General features: G+C 44.2%; 5 non-coding genes across 5 annotated transcripts; all 5 read right to left on the reverse strand.

Moving 5' to 3' along the window:
- Nucleotides 1–4,092: 4,092 nt before the first annotated feature.
- LOC141222370 (U2 spliceosomal RNA) lies at nucleotides 4,093–4,283 on the reverse strand. Its single transcript, XR_012290142.1, has one exon. It is a non-coding gene; the product is annotated as a U2 spliceosomal RNA (small nuclear RNA).
- Nucleotides 4,284–5,401: 1,118 nt separating this feature from the next.
- On the reverse strand, nucleotides 5,402–5,592 carry LOC141222790 (U2 spliceosomal RNA). Its single transcript, XR_012290543.1, has one exon. It is a non-coding gene; the product is annotated as a U2 spliceosomal RNA (small nuclear RNA).
- A 1,115-nt stretch (nucleotides 5,593–6,707) lies between these two features.
- Nucleotides 6,708–6,891, reverse strand: LOC141222870 (U2 spliceosomal RNA). Its single transcript, XR_012290610.1, has one exon. It is a non-coding gene; the product is annotated as a U2 spliceosomal RNA (small nuclear RNA).
- A 6,195-nt stretch (nucleotides 6,892–13,086) lies between these two features.
- Nucleotides 13,087–13,277, reverse strand: LOC141222371 (U2 spliceosomal RNA). Its single transcript, XR_012290143.1, has one exon. It is a non-coding gene; the product is annotated as a U2 spliceosomal RNA (small nuclear RNA).
- Nucleotides 13,278–14,395: 1,118 nt separating this feature from the next.
- Nucleotides 14,396–14,586, reverse strand: LOC141222372 (U2 spliceosomal RNA). The gene has a single exon (XR_012290144.1). It is a non-coding gene; the product is annotated as a U2 spliceosomal RNA (small nuclear RNA).
- Between the last annotated feature and the right edge of the window lie 554 nt (nucleotides 14,587–15,140).

Below are 15,140 nucleotides of genomic sequence, written 5' to 3' on the forward strand. Positions count from 1 at the left end.
TCCCATTCCTTAACATATAACTCCACGGGCAGTCCATCCTTCCCAGGTGTTTTATTCTTACTCGCAGACATCACCACTTTTTTAACTTCATCCAACACAATTACATCATCCAATATTTCACGTTCATCCTCACCCAAACAACCTTCTAAACACCCCAAAGCATCAGTCAACATCCTATCATCAACCCATTTTTCCCCATACAACTCCTTATAAAACAACACCACCTCCTGCATCACATCCTTCCCACTCACACACACCCCATCACCATTCACCACCTCATCCATATCTACTTTCTTCCCAAAAACTTTTTTGAAAAAAAACCTTGTGCATTTCTCATTTTTCTCCAAATGTTCAATCTTAGAACGGTAAATAATTTCTTTCCCTTTACCCTCAATATATTTCTTAATCTCTTCTTTCACTTGACACATCAAAACATCCACATCCACTCCAATCATCCTTAACTTCCTCAGCCACTCCAGTCTAGAGCTTAAATCATTAAATTTTGCTCTATTCATTGCTGCTTTCCTCCTGCCCCTTTTTCTAAAGAAAAAAACAATCTCACTCTTCATCCAGTCCCACCACTCAAGCACATTCCTGAAATCACTTTTTTTATCCCTCCACCTAACATACATTCGCCTAAAATCACGCATGATCCTATTATCTTCCAGCAAACGCACATTAAGTTTCCACACGCCACCACCATATACAAAGGAAATCTTACCTTCTAGACGTGCCCTCAAACACACATGGTCAGAGAAGGGAACATCTTCCTGCTGGAAATTCCTACAAATAACATTTTGTGAAGAAAAGAAGATACGGTCTATTCTAGACTCTATGCCTCCCCTGTCGGCCTTATAGGTTGCAGGAGGTGGATTACCTAAAAAAACTTCCGCAGCATCCTGTAAGGAAAAATCCGCCACAAGACTCTTGAGTCTTTTACCTGTAACATCCATCTTATCCCCCTCCGTCACACAATTGAAATCTCCAACAAAAATTATTGGCATTTTGCCAGATAAAAAAAAACATAATTTCTCAAAAATTTCCAGCCTCTCCCCTTTATCTATTGGTGCATACATATTTACCACCCTAACCCTCCACCCCCTACAATTTAACTCACATATTACACACCTCCCCGCCTCCACCACCATGTAACTTTCTATCTTAACACTATAACCCTTCACCAAAACACCTACCCCACAATTTTTATTACATACAGAACCAGACCACACACTTTGACCTAAAGGCCATGCATTTTCACTTAAGGGATCGGAGGTCCCACACTCCTGGACACAGTATACGTCCGCATCCAAGTTGCTCAAGTAGTCCAAAATTGCCACTCTTCTCGACTCAGATTTAATCAGCCGAACATTTAGCGACAAGATGCTGAGAGCAACTTGGGCACCCATCTATTAATTTGATGTGGCAGGTCACGACAACATGCCCACCTGTACATCATCCTAACCCTTCTGGGGGTAGGACGCTGGACGTGCAGATATCGTAGTTTGTGCCTTCCCCCAAAAAAGACACATCTTGGGGATCGGATGCAGTAGGGTACACCCGGGCTGGACTCACACTGCAGTCACTTAAAGGGGAAAAGGATGGTTCAGTTTTCTTCTTTTTCTTCACTGAAGCGCCTCCATCTTCATCTGAACTATAATCCCGCCGCTGGGGGTCAAAGTCCCCCTGACCTCCCTCCTCCTCAAGGTCAGAAACGACATCGCTCCAGGCCACATGCGGTGTTCTGGTCAGATCAGACTCCTCTTCCCCCTGCAATGTAACCATCATGTCTGGAATTTCAGCCTCCAGATCCTCCACCGGGGCCACTTCCATGCCTATACGATCATCAGTTATCGTCTCAGACTCACTGACATCTGAAGCCACAGACGCGGCCCTCTGCACCGGTGGCTCAGGTGCCAGCTCCATATTTCCTCTTACATTCACACGAACCAGTTCTGGAAAAGCAACCCGAGCCTCCTCCTCATCCAGGAAAGCCAGAGTAGATATCGGAGCAGTCGGAGTTGGAGCAGTCGGAGTTGTAGCTGTGGGTGCAGGAGATTCATTTCTTCTCCTTCCCCTTCCCGCTGCCCCCGCATATGAACCAGGATGGAATATACAGTCTCTGAAGGCATGCCCCTTCTCTCCGCAGAGGTTACAGACTATTTCATTTTTGCAATTATTGGAAGAATGACCCACCTCATTGCACTTCCTGCAAATAATCTGTCTGATGTCGCATGCTTCCTGAGTATGGCCATACCTCCTACAATGACGACAAAACCTGGGCGCATTGGGGAAGAACAGGTAACCCCGCTCACTCCCAATGGAAAAATTTGATGGAGGATAATGTATACCCCCTGGTTCATCAGGACTTTCCCGGAACTTGACCATGAAACGATATTTACCGGTCCATAGTTCCTCCTCATTCATGACTTTTACTGCCACCTTGGTAATATAGCAGTGCCTATTTAGAAAGGCATAAATCAAAGCCAAGTCCACATGTGGGTTGTACATGAAAACAGTCAGAGGTACCTCTTTGGAGCAATACAAGATGACAAAAGTCAGCCCATCCAAATATTGATTGTCCAGATTCTTTTTCAAACAATCATAGAAATTGTTGCAAACAGCCATAGAAGTAAATACAAGATTATACTTGCTTTTGAATTGCTGGAGGCACAAGATTTCTTCCTTCTTCACTTCAAGGAGTCCAAACAAAATCTCCTTCACCACGAAGCTGAGGGTAAAGATTCCTTCTTTGCCTTCTTCCACATCAATCTGGATTCCAAACTTCACTCGAGCCTCACCGGGCCCAGCGTATCGAATGCGTCCCATTATCGCTAGTCGTGTCTACTGGCCAACTCCTTATAGCAGCAAGTGGCTTAAGCCATAAAATGGCGATGCCACAGGGCCAAGAGTTAACGCACAGACAGCCAAATTACTAGACCCATTACAGATCTGAGCCAAAAGGCCGAGAAGCGATAACCAGAATTGGTTTCAAACTACGGAGCCACCCAAGGATCCTGAAAAGTCCATTTGTGGAGATGAGCTCCTGGACTCCCGTTAAGAAGACATGTTGTCAACCTCTAGATCCCTTACATGCCTGCACTTTTCGGCTTGCTGCTGCTGCAATCCACGCGTTTTAGATCTGCATAACTCCACCTCTTTAAACACAGCACCTTCACCCCCTGCTGTTCCCACCCGCCTCAACACCGTTGGAAGGGAGGAGAACCAATTAAGGCGGGGGGTGGGGTGGAACGAGCAGCTGTCTACCCTTAGCAGGAGGGCTGCTGATTACATACCTCTCCTGCTGCTGCTGCTGCTGCTGGCTGTCCAGCAGCAGACTGAAGGTGGCTGCTGCTGTGCACAGGTATATAAAGGCTCAGAGCCTATTATGACACGCGCAGCCAGCGTTCCATTGCCACATTCCATCTACTGCAGGCAGGATACCTGGCTGGCTGAATGTCGCTGAGAAGCTCACAGAGACCGCCATAAGCAACAGTTTAACAGAATGCCACAGACTAATCAACCAAACTTTTTGGGTTGGGTTCTCTTTTATAGTCTGCAGGCATTAAATGAAAGAAGTCAGTGTTCCAGCAGAGGGAGACAACGTTTCAGAAAAGGCATTGTAGCAAACCAAAAAAGAAATTTTAAGCGCAGCAGAGTAACCAGCGCACATACCTGTTAGCTCAGGTGAGTTTAAAAGGCTGCTGTTGATAACAAGGGCATTTGCTAAATAGATGGTGTGTGTGCAACAATATACTGAAAGGTCAATTATATTGTGCAGCTTATCTCACCACCTGTAGTTATTTAGGTGAAAGCTCCAAAATGCTTGCCTAATATGTCTGTTTATCCAAAAGGAAGTAAAAAGGGAGAGCTAGAAAGATAGCATTTCATTACATTACATGGCAATGCAATGCACAGTTGCTGAAGTTGAACCAAAATGAGCTTGTAATCTGGCTTCTGCAACTTTGAACATGAAAAATCCAATAAGGAGAAGAAAAGCAAAGCCAAAGAGTCCATCCCAAAATCCGACAAACAAGCAAAATGAACAAAAAACATTGAATTCAATTCTTTCTGATTTTAGAAACTGCATTAAAGAAGGGGTGCACCGGTCCTGGAGATACTGCAATACCAGGTCAATGCGTGGAGTGGACAGAGCAAGCTCTTTTTCCATCTCCCTGTTCTAAAAATCCATTTAATATATGGTCCCCAGATAGGGGACGTATCAGATATTAAACTGATAAGAACAGATACTACACTTGATCTTAGCCAAAAGGCCGAGAAGCGATAACCAGAATTGGTTTCAAACTACGGAGCCACCCAAGGATCCTGAAAAGTCCATTTGTGGAGATGAGCTCCTGGACTCCCGTTAAGAAGACATGTTGTCAACCTCTAGATCCCTTACATGCCTGCACTTTTCGGCTTGCTGCTGCTGCAATCCACGCGTTTTAGATCTGCATAACTCCACCTCTTTAAACACAGCACCTTCACCCCCTGCTGTTCCCACCCGCCTCAACACCGTTGGAAGGGAGGAGAACCAATTAAGGCGGGGGGTGGGGTGGAACGAGCAGCTGTCTACCCTTAGCAGGAGGGCTGCTGATTACATACCTCTCCTGCTGCTGCTGCTGCTGCTGGCTGTCCAGCAGCAGACTGAAGGTGGCTGCTGCTGTGCACAGGTATATAAAGGCTCAGAGCCTATTATGACACGCGCAGCCAGCGTTCCATTGCCACATTCCATCTACTGCAGGCAGGATACCTGGCTGGCTGAATGTCGCTGAGAAGCTCACAGAGACCGCCATAAGCAACAGTTTAACAGAATGCCACAGACTAATCAACCAAACTTTTTGGGTTGGGTTCTCTTTTATAGTCTGCAGGCATTAAATGAAAGAAGTCAGTGTTCCAGCAGAGGGAGACAACGTTTCAGAAAAGGCATTGTAGCAAACCAAAAAAGAAATTTTAAGCGCAGCAGAGTAACCAGCGCACATACCTGTTAGCTCAGGTGAGTTTAAAAGGCTGCTGTTGATAACAAGGGCATTTGCTAAATAGATGGTGTGTGTGCAACAATATACTGAAAGGTCAATTATATTGTGCAGCTTATCTCACCACCTGTAGTTATTTAGGTGAAAGCTCCAAAATGCTTGCCTAATATGTCTGTTTATCCAAAAGGAAGTAAAAAGGGAGAGCTAGAAAGATAGCATTTCATTACATTACATGGCAATGCAATGCACAGTTGCTGAAGTTGAACCAAAATGAGCTTGTAATCTGGCTTCTGCAACTTTGAACATGAAAAATCCAATGAGGAGAAGAAAAGCAAAGCCAAAGAGTCCATCCCAAAATCCGACAAACAAGCAAAATGAACAAAAAACATTGAATTCAATTCTTTCTGATTTTAGAAACTGCATTAAAGAAGGGGTGCACCGGTCCTGGAGATACTGCAATACCAGGTCAATGCGTGGAGTGGACAGAGCAAGCTCTTTTTCCATCTCCCTGTTCTAAAAATCCATTTAATATATGGTCCTCAGATAGGGGACGTATCAGATATTAAACTGATAAGAACAGATACTACACTTGATCTTAGCCAAAAGGCCGAGAAGCGATAACCAGAATTGGTTTCAAACTCCGGAGCCACCCAAGGATCCTGAAAAGTCCATTTGTGGAGATGAGCTCCTGGACTCCCGTTAAGAAGACATGTTGTCAACCTCTAGATCCCTTACATGCCTGCACTTTTCGGCTTGCTGCTGCTGCAATCCACGCGTTTTAGATCTGCATAACTCCACCTCTTTAAACACAGCACCTTCACCCCCTGCTGTTCCCACCCGCCTCAACACCGTTGGAAGGGAGGAGAACCAATTAAGGCGGGGGGTGGGGTGGAACGAGCAGCTGTCTACCCTTAGCAGGAGGGCTGCTAATTACATACCTCTCCTGCTGCTGCTGCTGCTGGCTGTCCAGCAGCAGACTGAAGGTGGCTGCTGCTGTGCACAGGTATATAAAGGCTCAGAGCCTATTGTGACACGCGCAGCCAGCGTTCCATTGCCACATTCCATCTACTGCAGGCAGGATACCTGGCTGGCTGAATGTCGCTGAGAAGCTCACAGAGACCGCCATAAGCAACAGTTTAACAGAATGCCACAGACTAATCAACCAAACTTTTTGGGTTGGGTTCTCTTTTATAGTCTGCAGGCATTAAATGAAAGAAGTCAGTGTTCCAGCAGAGGGAGACAACGTTTCAGAAAAGGCATTGTAGCAAACCAAAAAAGAAATTTTAAGCGCAGCAGAGTAACCAGCGCACATACCTGTTAGCTCAGGTGAGTTTAAAAGGCTGCTGTTGATAACAAGGGCATTTGCTAAATAGATGGTGTGTGTGCAACAATATACTGAAAGGTCAATTATATTGTGCAGCTTATCTCACCACCTGTAGTTATTTAGGTGAAAGCTCCAAAATGCTTGCCTAATATGTCTGTTTATCCAAAAGGAAGTAAAAAGGGAGAGCTAGAAAGATAGCATTGCATCACATTACATGGCAATGCAATGCACAGTTGCTGAAGTTGAACCAAAATGAGCTTGTAATCTGGCTTCTGCAACTTTGAACATGAAAAATCCAATGAGGAGAAGAAAAGCAAAGCCAAAGAGTCCATCCCAAAATCCGACAAACAAGCAAAATGAACAAAAAACATTGAATTCAATTCTTTCTGATTTTAGAAACTGCATTAAAGAAGGGGTGCACCGGTCCTGGAGATACTGCAATACCAGGTCAATGCGTGGAGTGGACAGAGCAAGCTCTTTTTCCATCTCCCTGTTCTAAAAATCCATTTAATATATGGTCCCCAGATAGGGGACGTATCAGATATTAAACTGATAAGAACAGATTTTTTTTTTTTTTTTTTAACCAAATCAGATAGGCCGGAGCATAAGCTCAATCAAATCGACTTACAAAAGCCTTTCATTGACACTTAGCCTTTCATCACACTTGGTATATAATCAAAAATAAAACCAAACCTTATCATCAGGTACATTATACACTACTAATTAAACTTTACCAAAAACCTCCACTTTTTAAACTTCCAGATCCCTTCAGCATCTATAATACTTCCACGTTCCTGATCCCAGAGGTATATTACATACATACGTGACAGAATCAATCTCAAACATTCATTAACTGACATTTTCTTCCTTTTAAAAACTAACAAATTCCTCGCATCCCACAAACTTTCAATTACACACACCACCAACAACCATAAAATCCTATCCTTAATTCTACTACATGCACCCATCCCAAACATAGCAAGTTTCCAATTAACATACTTTACACCCACCAATTCCTTGCAAAGTCCCCCTATACCCTTCCATACATCATATGCAAAATCACAATCCCATACCATATGTCTAACATGCTCTCTCAAACCACATCCATCCCTCGGGCATACCTCAGATTTAACTAAATCCCTCTTCTTTTGCACATCTCTAACAGGCAAAATGTCATGCAATATCATCCAAGCGATATCTCTCTGTCTGTTAGTCACACCATCTATACTTAATTTTCTCCACATCTCGGTTACTTCCTCCCCTCTCAACCCATTGATATTACATACCACCTCACGCTCACGCACCATCCTAATGACTTTCTTCTTTTGCCTAAAATCACTCATGTTAACGGACAACAAATCATACTTCCTTACAAATTTCTCAACACAACCATACCATACAGGACACTTAAAAGCAACAGGCACTCTAGCATCCCTTTTGACCCACTTTAAGCCATAAAGCATCCATCCAGCCGAATACTTCATCATATAAGCACACTTATTACTTTTCCCTAGAACCACCACCACCATTTTCACGTAACCAATCCCTAAAAAGAAATCAATATTTGGAAAATCCAAACCACCATTTACACATAACTTATAGACATATTCCCGTTTCAATTTCTCCATGCGACTTCCCCAAAGAAAATTAAAGATGAATTTCTCAGTTTTCCTAATTTTCTTAAAAGCAGCAGGATATACATTCGCAACAAACAACAAAATAGGCAAAATAACCGCCTTAATAATCAGAACTTTCCCAGTCAGAGTTAATTCTCTCATTAGCCAAAAATTCAACTTGCGCACCACTCTCACCCCACAATCTTCCCAACTCTCATTTCCTTTCAAATCATCATTAAACTTAATCCCAAGCACCTTTATTGCACCATCCTCACACCTCACACCATCCATCCGTACATTCCTCTCACCAAAACATTTAAAGGAACTCTTAGTCCAATTGACCTTAAAAGCTGAGACACTACAAAACAAACTTAATATCAACCTTGCCCTACTCATCGCAGCCATATTCCCACTCACAATCACTATATCATCCATGTAACCTAGAATTCTCACATCCTTTCCATTACTCCCAGGAATCATCACACCTCTCATAACCTTATCCTTCCTAACCATACACATCAACACTTCAATCACACTAATAAACAAAAAAGGGGACATAGGGCACCCCTGACGCACTCCTGATTTAATTCTCACTTTCTCACTCAACCACCCATTCACCAAAAATTCACTTGAAACATTACAATACAAACTCCTAACACAGTTTACAAAATTCCTGGAATAACCCATCTTAGACAAAACCTTAAACATAAAGCTATGTGACACACGGTCAAAAGCTTTTTCAAAATCAACCGAAAACAACAAACATTTCTGCTTACGACTCATACAATCCCCAATCACATCACGCAACAACACCAAATTTTCAGTCATACTTCTCCCAGGCACTGCACACACTTGATCTTCATCCACCACACCGCCAATCACTTCCCGCATCCGGCTAGCCAACAATTTACTAAACACCTTATAGTCTGCATTCAAAAGGGTGATTGGCCTCCAATTCCCCAAATCATTTTTATCACCTTTCTTATGAACCAAAACCACCACCCCATCTCTCATAGATTCACTCAACATATTCTCCGTGAACATATACTGGCACACCTCCAATAAGTCATTTCCCATCGTGTCCCATTCCTTAACATATAACTCCACGGGCAGTCCATCCTTCCCAGGTGTTTTATTCTTACTCGCAGACATCACCACTTTTTTAACTTCATCCAACACAATTACATCATCCAATATTTCACGTTCATCCTCACCCAAACAACCTTCTAAACACCCCAAAGCATCAGTCAACATCCTATCATCAACCCATTTTTCCCCATACAACTCCTTATAAAACAACACCACCTCCTGCATCACATCCTTCCCACTCACACACACCCCATCACCATTCACCACCTCATCCATATCTACTTTCTTCCCAAAAACTTTTTTGAAAAAAAACCTTGTGCATTTCTCATTTTTCTCCAAATGTTCAATCTTAGAACGGTAAATAATTTCTTTCCCTTTACCCTCAATATATTTCTTAATCTCTTCTTTCACTTGACACATCAAAACATCCACATCCACTCCAATCATCCTTAACTTCCTCAGCCACTCCAGTCTAGAGCTTAAATCATTAAATTTTGCTCTATTCATTGCTGCTTTCCTCCTGCCCCTTTTTCTAAAGAAAAAAACAATCTCACTCTTCATCCAGTCCCACCACTCAAGCACATTCCTGAAATCACTTTTTTTATCCCTCCACCTAACATACATTCGCCTAAAATCACGCATGATCCTATTATCTTCCAGCAAACGCACATTAAGTTTCCACACGCCACCACCATATACAAAGGAAATCTTACCTTCTAGACGTGCCCTCAAACACACATGGTCAGAGAAGGGAACATCTTCCTGCTGGAAATTCCTACAAATAACATTTTGTGAAGAAAAGAAGATACGGTCTATTCTAGACTCTATGCCTCCCCTGTCGGCCTTATAGGTCGCAGGAGGTGGATTACCTAAAAAAACTTCCGCAGCATCCTGTAAGGAAAAATCCGCCACAAGACTCTTGAGTCTTTTACCTGTAACATCCATCTTATCCCCCTCCGTCACACAATTGAAATCTCCAACAAAAATTATTGGCATTTTGCCAGATAAAAAAAAACATAATTTCTCAAAAATTTCCAGCCTCTCCCCTTTATCTATTGGTGCATACATATTTACCACCCTAACCCTCCACCCCCTACAATTTAACTCACATATTACACACCTCCCCGCCTCCACCACCATGTAACTTTCTATCTTAACACTATAACCCTTCACCAAAACACCTACCCCACAATTTTTATTACATACAGAACCAGACCACACACTTTGACCTAAAGGCCATGCATTTTCACTTAAGGGATCGGAGATCCCACACTCCTGGACACAGTATACGTCCGCATCCAAGTTGCTCAAGTAGTCCAAAATTGCCACTCTTCTCGACTCAGATTTAATCAGCCGAACATTTAGCGACAAGATGCTGAGAGCAACTTGGGCACCCATCTATTAATTTGATGTGGCAGGTCACGACAACATGCCCACCTGTACATCATCCTAACCCTTCTGGGGGTAGGACGCTGGACGTGCAGATATCGTAGTTTGTGCCTTCCCCCAAAAAAGACACATCTTGGGGATCGGATGCAGTAGGGTACACCCGGGCTGGACTCACACTGCAGTCACTTAAAGGGGAAAAGGATGGTTCAGTTTTCTTCTTTTTCTTCACTGAAGCGCCTCCATCTTCATCTGAACTATAATCCCGCCGCTGGGGGTCAAAGTCCCCCTGACCTCCCTCCTCCTCAAGGTCAGAAACGACATCGCTCCAGGCCACATGCGGTGTTCTGGTCAGATCAGACTCCTCTTCCCCCTGCAATGTAACCATCATGTCTGGAATTTCAGCCTCCAGATCCTCCACCGGGGCCACTTCCATGCCTATACGATCATCAGTTATCGTCTCAGACTCACTGACATCTGAAGCCACAGACGCGGCCCTCTGCACCGGTGGCTCAGGTGCCAGCTCCATATTTCCTCTTACATTCACACGAACCAGTTCTGGAAAAGCAACCCGAGCCTCCTCCTCATCCAGGAAAGCCAGAGTAGATATCGGAGCAGTCGGAGTTGGAGCAGTCGGAGTTGTAGCTGTGGGTGCAGGAGATTCATTTCTTCTCCTTCCCCTTCCCGCTGCCCCCGCATATGAACCAGGATGGAATATACAGTCTCTGAAGGCATGCCCCTTCTCTCCGCAGAGGTTACAGACTATTTCATTTTTGCAATTATTGGAAGAATGACCCACCTCATTGCACTTCCTGCAAATAATCTGTCTGATGTCGCATGCTTCCTGAGTATGGCCATACCTCCTACAATGACGACAAAACCTGGGCGCATTGGGGAAGAACAGGTAACCCCGCTCACTCCCAATGGAAAAATTTGATGGAGGATAATGTATACCCCCTGGTTCATCAGGACTTTCCCGGAACTTGACCATGAAACGATATTTACCGGTCCATAGTTCCTCCTCATTCATGACTTTTACTGCCACCTTGGTAATATAGCAGTGCCTATTTAGAAAGGCATAAATCAAAGCCAAGTCCACATGTGGGTTGTACATGAAAACAGTCAGAGGTACCTCTTTGGAGCAATACAAGATGACAAAAGTCAGCCCATCCAAATATTGATTGTCCAGATTCTTTTTCAAACAATCATAGAAATTGTTGCAAACAGCCATAGAAGTAAATACAAGATTATACTTGCTTTTGAATTGCTGGAGGCACAAGATTTCTTCCTTCTTCACTTCAAGGAGTCCAAACAAAATCTCCTTCACCACGAAGCTGAGGGTAAAGATTCCTTCTTTGCCTTCTTCCACATCAATCTGGATTCCAAACTTCACTCGAGCCTCACCGGGCCCAGCGTATCGAATGCGTCCCATTATCGCTAGTCGTGTCTACTGGCCAACTCCTTATAGCAGCAAGTGGCTTAAGCCATAAAATGGCGATGCCACAGGGCCAAGAGTTAACGTACAGACAGCCAAATTACTAGACCCATTACAGATCTGAGCCAAAAGGCCGAGAAGCGATAACCAGAATTGGTTTCAAACTACGGAGCCACCCAAGGATCCTGAAAAGTCCATTTGTGGAGATGAGCTCCTGGACTCCCGTTAAGAAGACATGTTGTCAACCTCTAGATCCCTTACATGCCTGCACTTTTCGGCTTGCTGCTGCTGCAATCCACGCGTTTTAGATCTGCATAACTCCACCTCTTTAAACACAGCACCTTCACCCCCTGCTGTTCCCACCCGCCTCAACACCGTTGGAAGGGAGGAGAACCAATTAAGGCGGGGGGTGGGGTGGAACGAGCAGCTGTCTACCCTTAGCAGGAGGGCTGCTGATTACATACCTCTCCTGCTGCTGCTGCTGCTGCTGGCTGTCCAGCAGCAGACTGAAGGTGGCTGCTGCTGTGCACAGGTATATAAAGGCTCAGAGCCTATTATGACACGCGCAGCCAGCGTTCCATTGCCACATTCCATCTACTGCAGGCAGGATACCTGGCTGGCTGAATGTCGCTGAGAAGCTCACAGAGACCGCCATAAGCAACAGTTTAACAGAATGCCACAGACTAATCAACCAAACTTTTTGGGTTGGGTTCTCTTTTATAGTCTGCAGGCATTAAATGAAAGAAGTCAGTGTTCCAGCAGAGGGAGACAACGTTTCAGAAAAGGCATTGTAGCAAACCAAAAAATAAATTTTAAGCGCAGCAGAGTAACCAGCGCACATACCTGTTAGCTCAGGTGAGTTTAAAAGGCTGCTGTTGATAACAAGGGCATTTGCTAAATAGATGGTGTGTGTGCAACAATATACTGAAAGGTCAATTATATTGTGCAGCTTATCTCACCACCTGTAGTTATTTAGGTGAAAGCTCCAAAATGCTTGCCTAATATGTCTGTTTATCCAAAAGGAAGTAAAAAGGGAGAGCTAGAAAGATAGCATTTCATTACATTACATGGCAATGCAATGCACAGTTGCTGAAGTTGAACCAAAATGAGCTTGTAATCTGGCTTCTGCAACTTTGAACATGAAAAATCCAATAAGGAGAAGAAAAGCAAAGCCAAAGAGTCCATCCCAAAATGCGACAAACAAGCAAAATGAACAAAAAACATTGAATTCAATTCTTTCTGATTTTAGAAACTGCATTAAAGAAGGGGTGCACCGGTCCTGGAGATACTGCAATACCAGGTCAATGCGTGGAGTGGACAGAGCAAGCTCTTTTTCCATCTCCCTGTTCTAAAAATCCATTTAATATATGGTCCCCAGATAGGGGACGTATCAGATATTAAACTGATAAGAACAGATACTACACTTGATCTTAGCCAAAAGGCCGAGAAGCGATAACCAGAATTGGTTTCAAACTACGGAGCCACCCAAGGATCCTGAAAAGTCCATTTGTGGAGATGAGCTCCTGGACTCCCGTTAAGAAGACATGTTGTCAACCTCTAGATCCCTTACATGCCTGCACTTTTCGGCTTGCTGCTGCTGCAATCCACGCGTTTTAGATCTGCATAACTCCACCTCTTTAAACACAGCACCTTCACCCCCTGCTGTTCCCACCCGCCTCAACACCGTTGGAAGGGAGGAGAACCAATTAAGGCGGGGGGTGGGGTGGAACGAGCAGCTGTCTACCCTTAGCAGGAGGGCTGCTGATTACATACCTCTCCTGCTGCTGCTGCTGCTGCTGGCTGTCCAGCAGCAGACTGAAGGTGGCTGCTGCTGTGCACAGGTATATAAAGGCTCAGAGCTCATTGTGACACGCGCAGCCAGCGTTCCATTGCCACATTCCATCTACTGCAGGCAGGATACCTGGCTGGCTGAATGTCGCTGAGAAGCTCACAGAGACCGCCATAAGCAACAGTTTAACAGAATGCCACAGACTAATCAACCAAACTTTTTGGGTTGGGTTCTCTTTTATAGTCTGCAGGCATTAAATGAAAGAAGTCAGTGTTCCAGCAGAGGGAGACAACGTTTCAGAAAAGGCATTGTAGCAAACCAAAAAAGAAATTTTAAGCGCAGCAGAGTAACCAGCGCACATACCTGTTAGCTCAGGTGAGTTTAAAAGGCTGCTGTTGATAACAAGGGCATTTGCTAAATAGATGGTGTGTGTGCAACAATATACTGAAAGGTCAATTATATTGTGCAGCTTATCTCACCACCTGTAGTTATTTAGGTGAAAGCTCCAAAATGCTTGCCTAATATGTCTGTTTATCCAAAAGGAAGTAAAAAGGGAGAGCTAGAAAGATAGCATTTCATTACATTACATGGCAATGCAATGCACAGTTGCTGAAGTTGAACCAAAATGAGCTTGTAATCTGGCTTCTGCAACTTTGAACATGAAAAATCCAATGAGGAGAAGAAAAGCAAAGCCAAAGAGTCCATCCCAAAATCCGACAAACAAGCAAAATGAACAAAAAACATTGAATTCAATTCTTTCTGATTTTAGAAACTGCATTAAAGAAGGGGTGCACCGGTCCTGGAGATACTGCAATACCAGGTCAATGCGTGGAGTGGACAGAGCAAGCTCTTTTTCCATCTCCCTGTTCTAAAAATCCATTTAATATATGGTCCCCAGATAGGGGACGTATCAGATATTAAACTGATAAGAACAGATACTACACTTGATCTTAGCCAAAAGGCCGAGAAGCGATAACCAGAATTGGTTTCAAACTACGGAGCCACCCAAGGATCCTGAAAAGTCCATTTGTGGAGATGAGCTCCTGGACTCCCGTTAAGAAGACATGTTGTCAACCTCTAGATCCCTTACATGCCTGCACTTTTCGGCTTGCTGCTGCTGCAATCCACGCGTTTTAGATCTGCATAACTCCACCTCTTTAAACACAGCACCTTCACCCCCTGCTGTTCCCACCCGCCTCAACACCGTTGGAAGGGAGGAGAACCAATTAAGGCGGGGGGTGGGGTGGAACGAGCAGCTGTCTACCCTTAGCAGGAGGGCTGCTGATTACATACCTCTCCTGCTGCTGCTGCTGCTGGCTGTCCAGCAGCAGACTGAAGGTGGCTGCTGCTGTGCACAGGTATATAAAGGCTCAGAGCCTATTATGACACGCGCAGCCAGCGTTCCATTGCCACATTCCATCTACTGCAGGCAGGATACCTGGCTGGCTGAATGTCGCTGAGAAGCTCACAGAGACCGCCATAAGCAACAGTTTAACAGAATGCCACAGACTAATCAACCAAACTTTTT

The sequence above is a fragment of the Phyllobates terribilis genome, unplaced genomic scaffold (genome assembly GCF_046119375.1).
Source record: "Phyllobates terribilis strain yellow unplaced genomic scaffold, ASM4611937v1 Scaffold_361__1_contigs__length_1927384, whole genome shotgun sequence".
NCBI lineage: Eukaryota > Metazoa > Chordata > Amphibia > Anura > Dendrobatidae > Phyllobates > Phyllobates terribilis.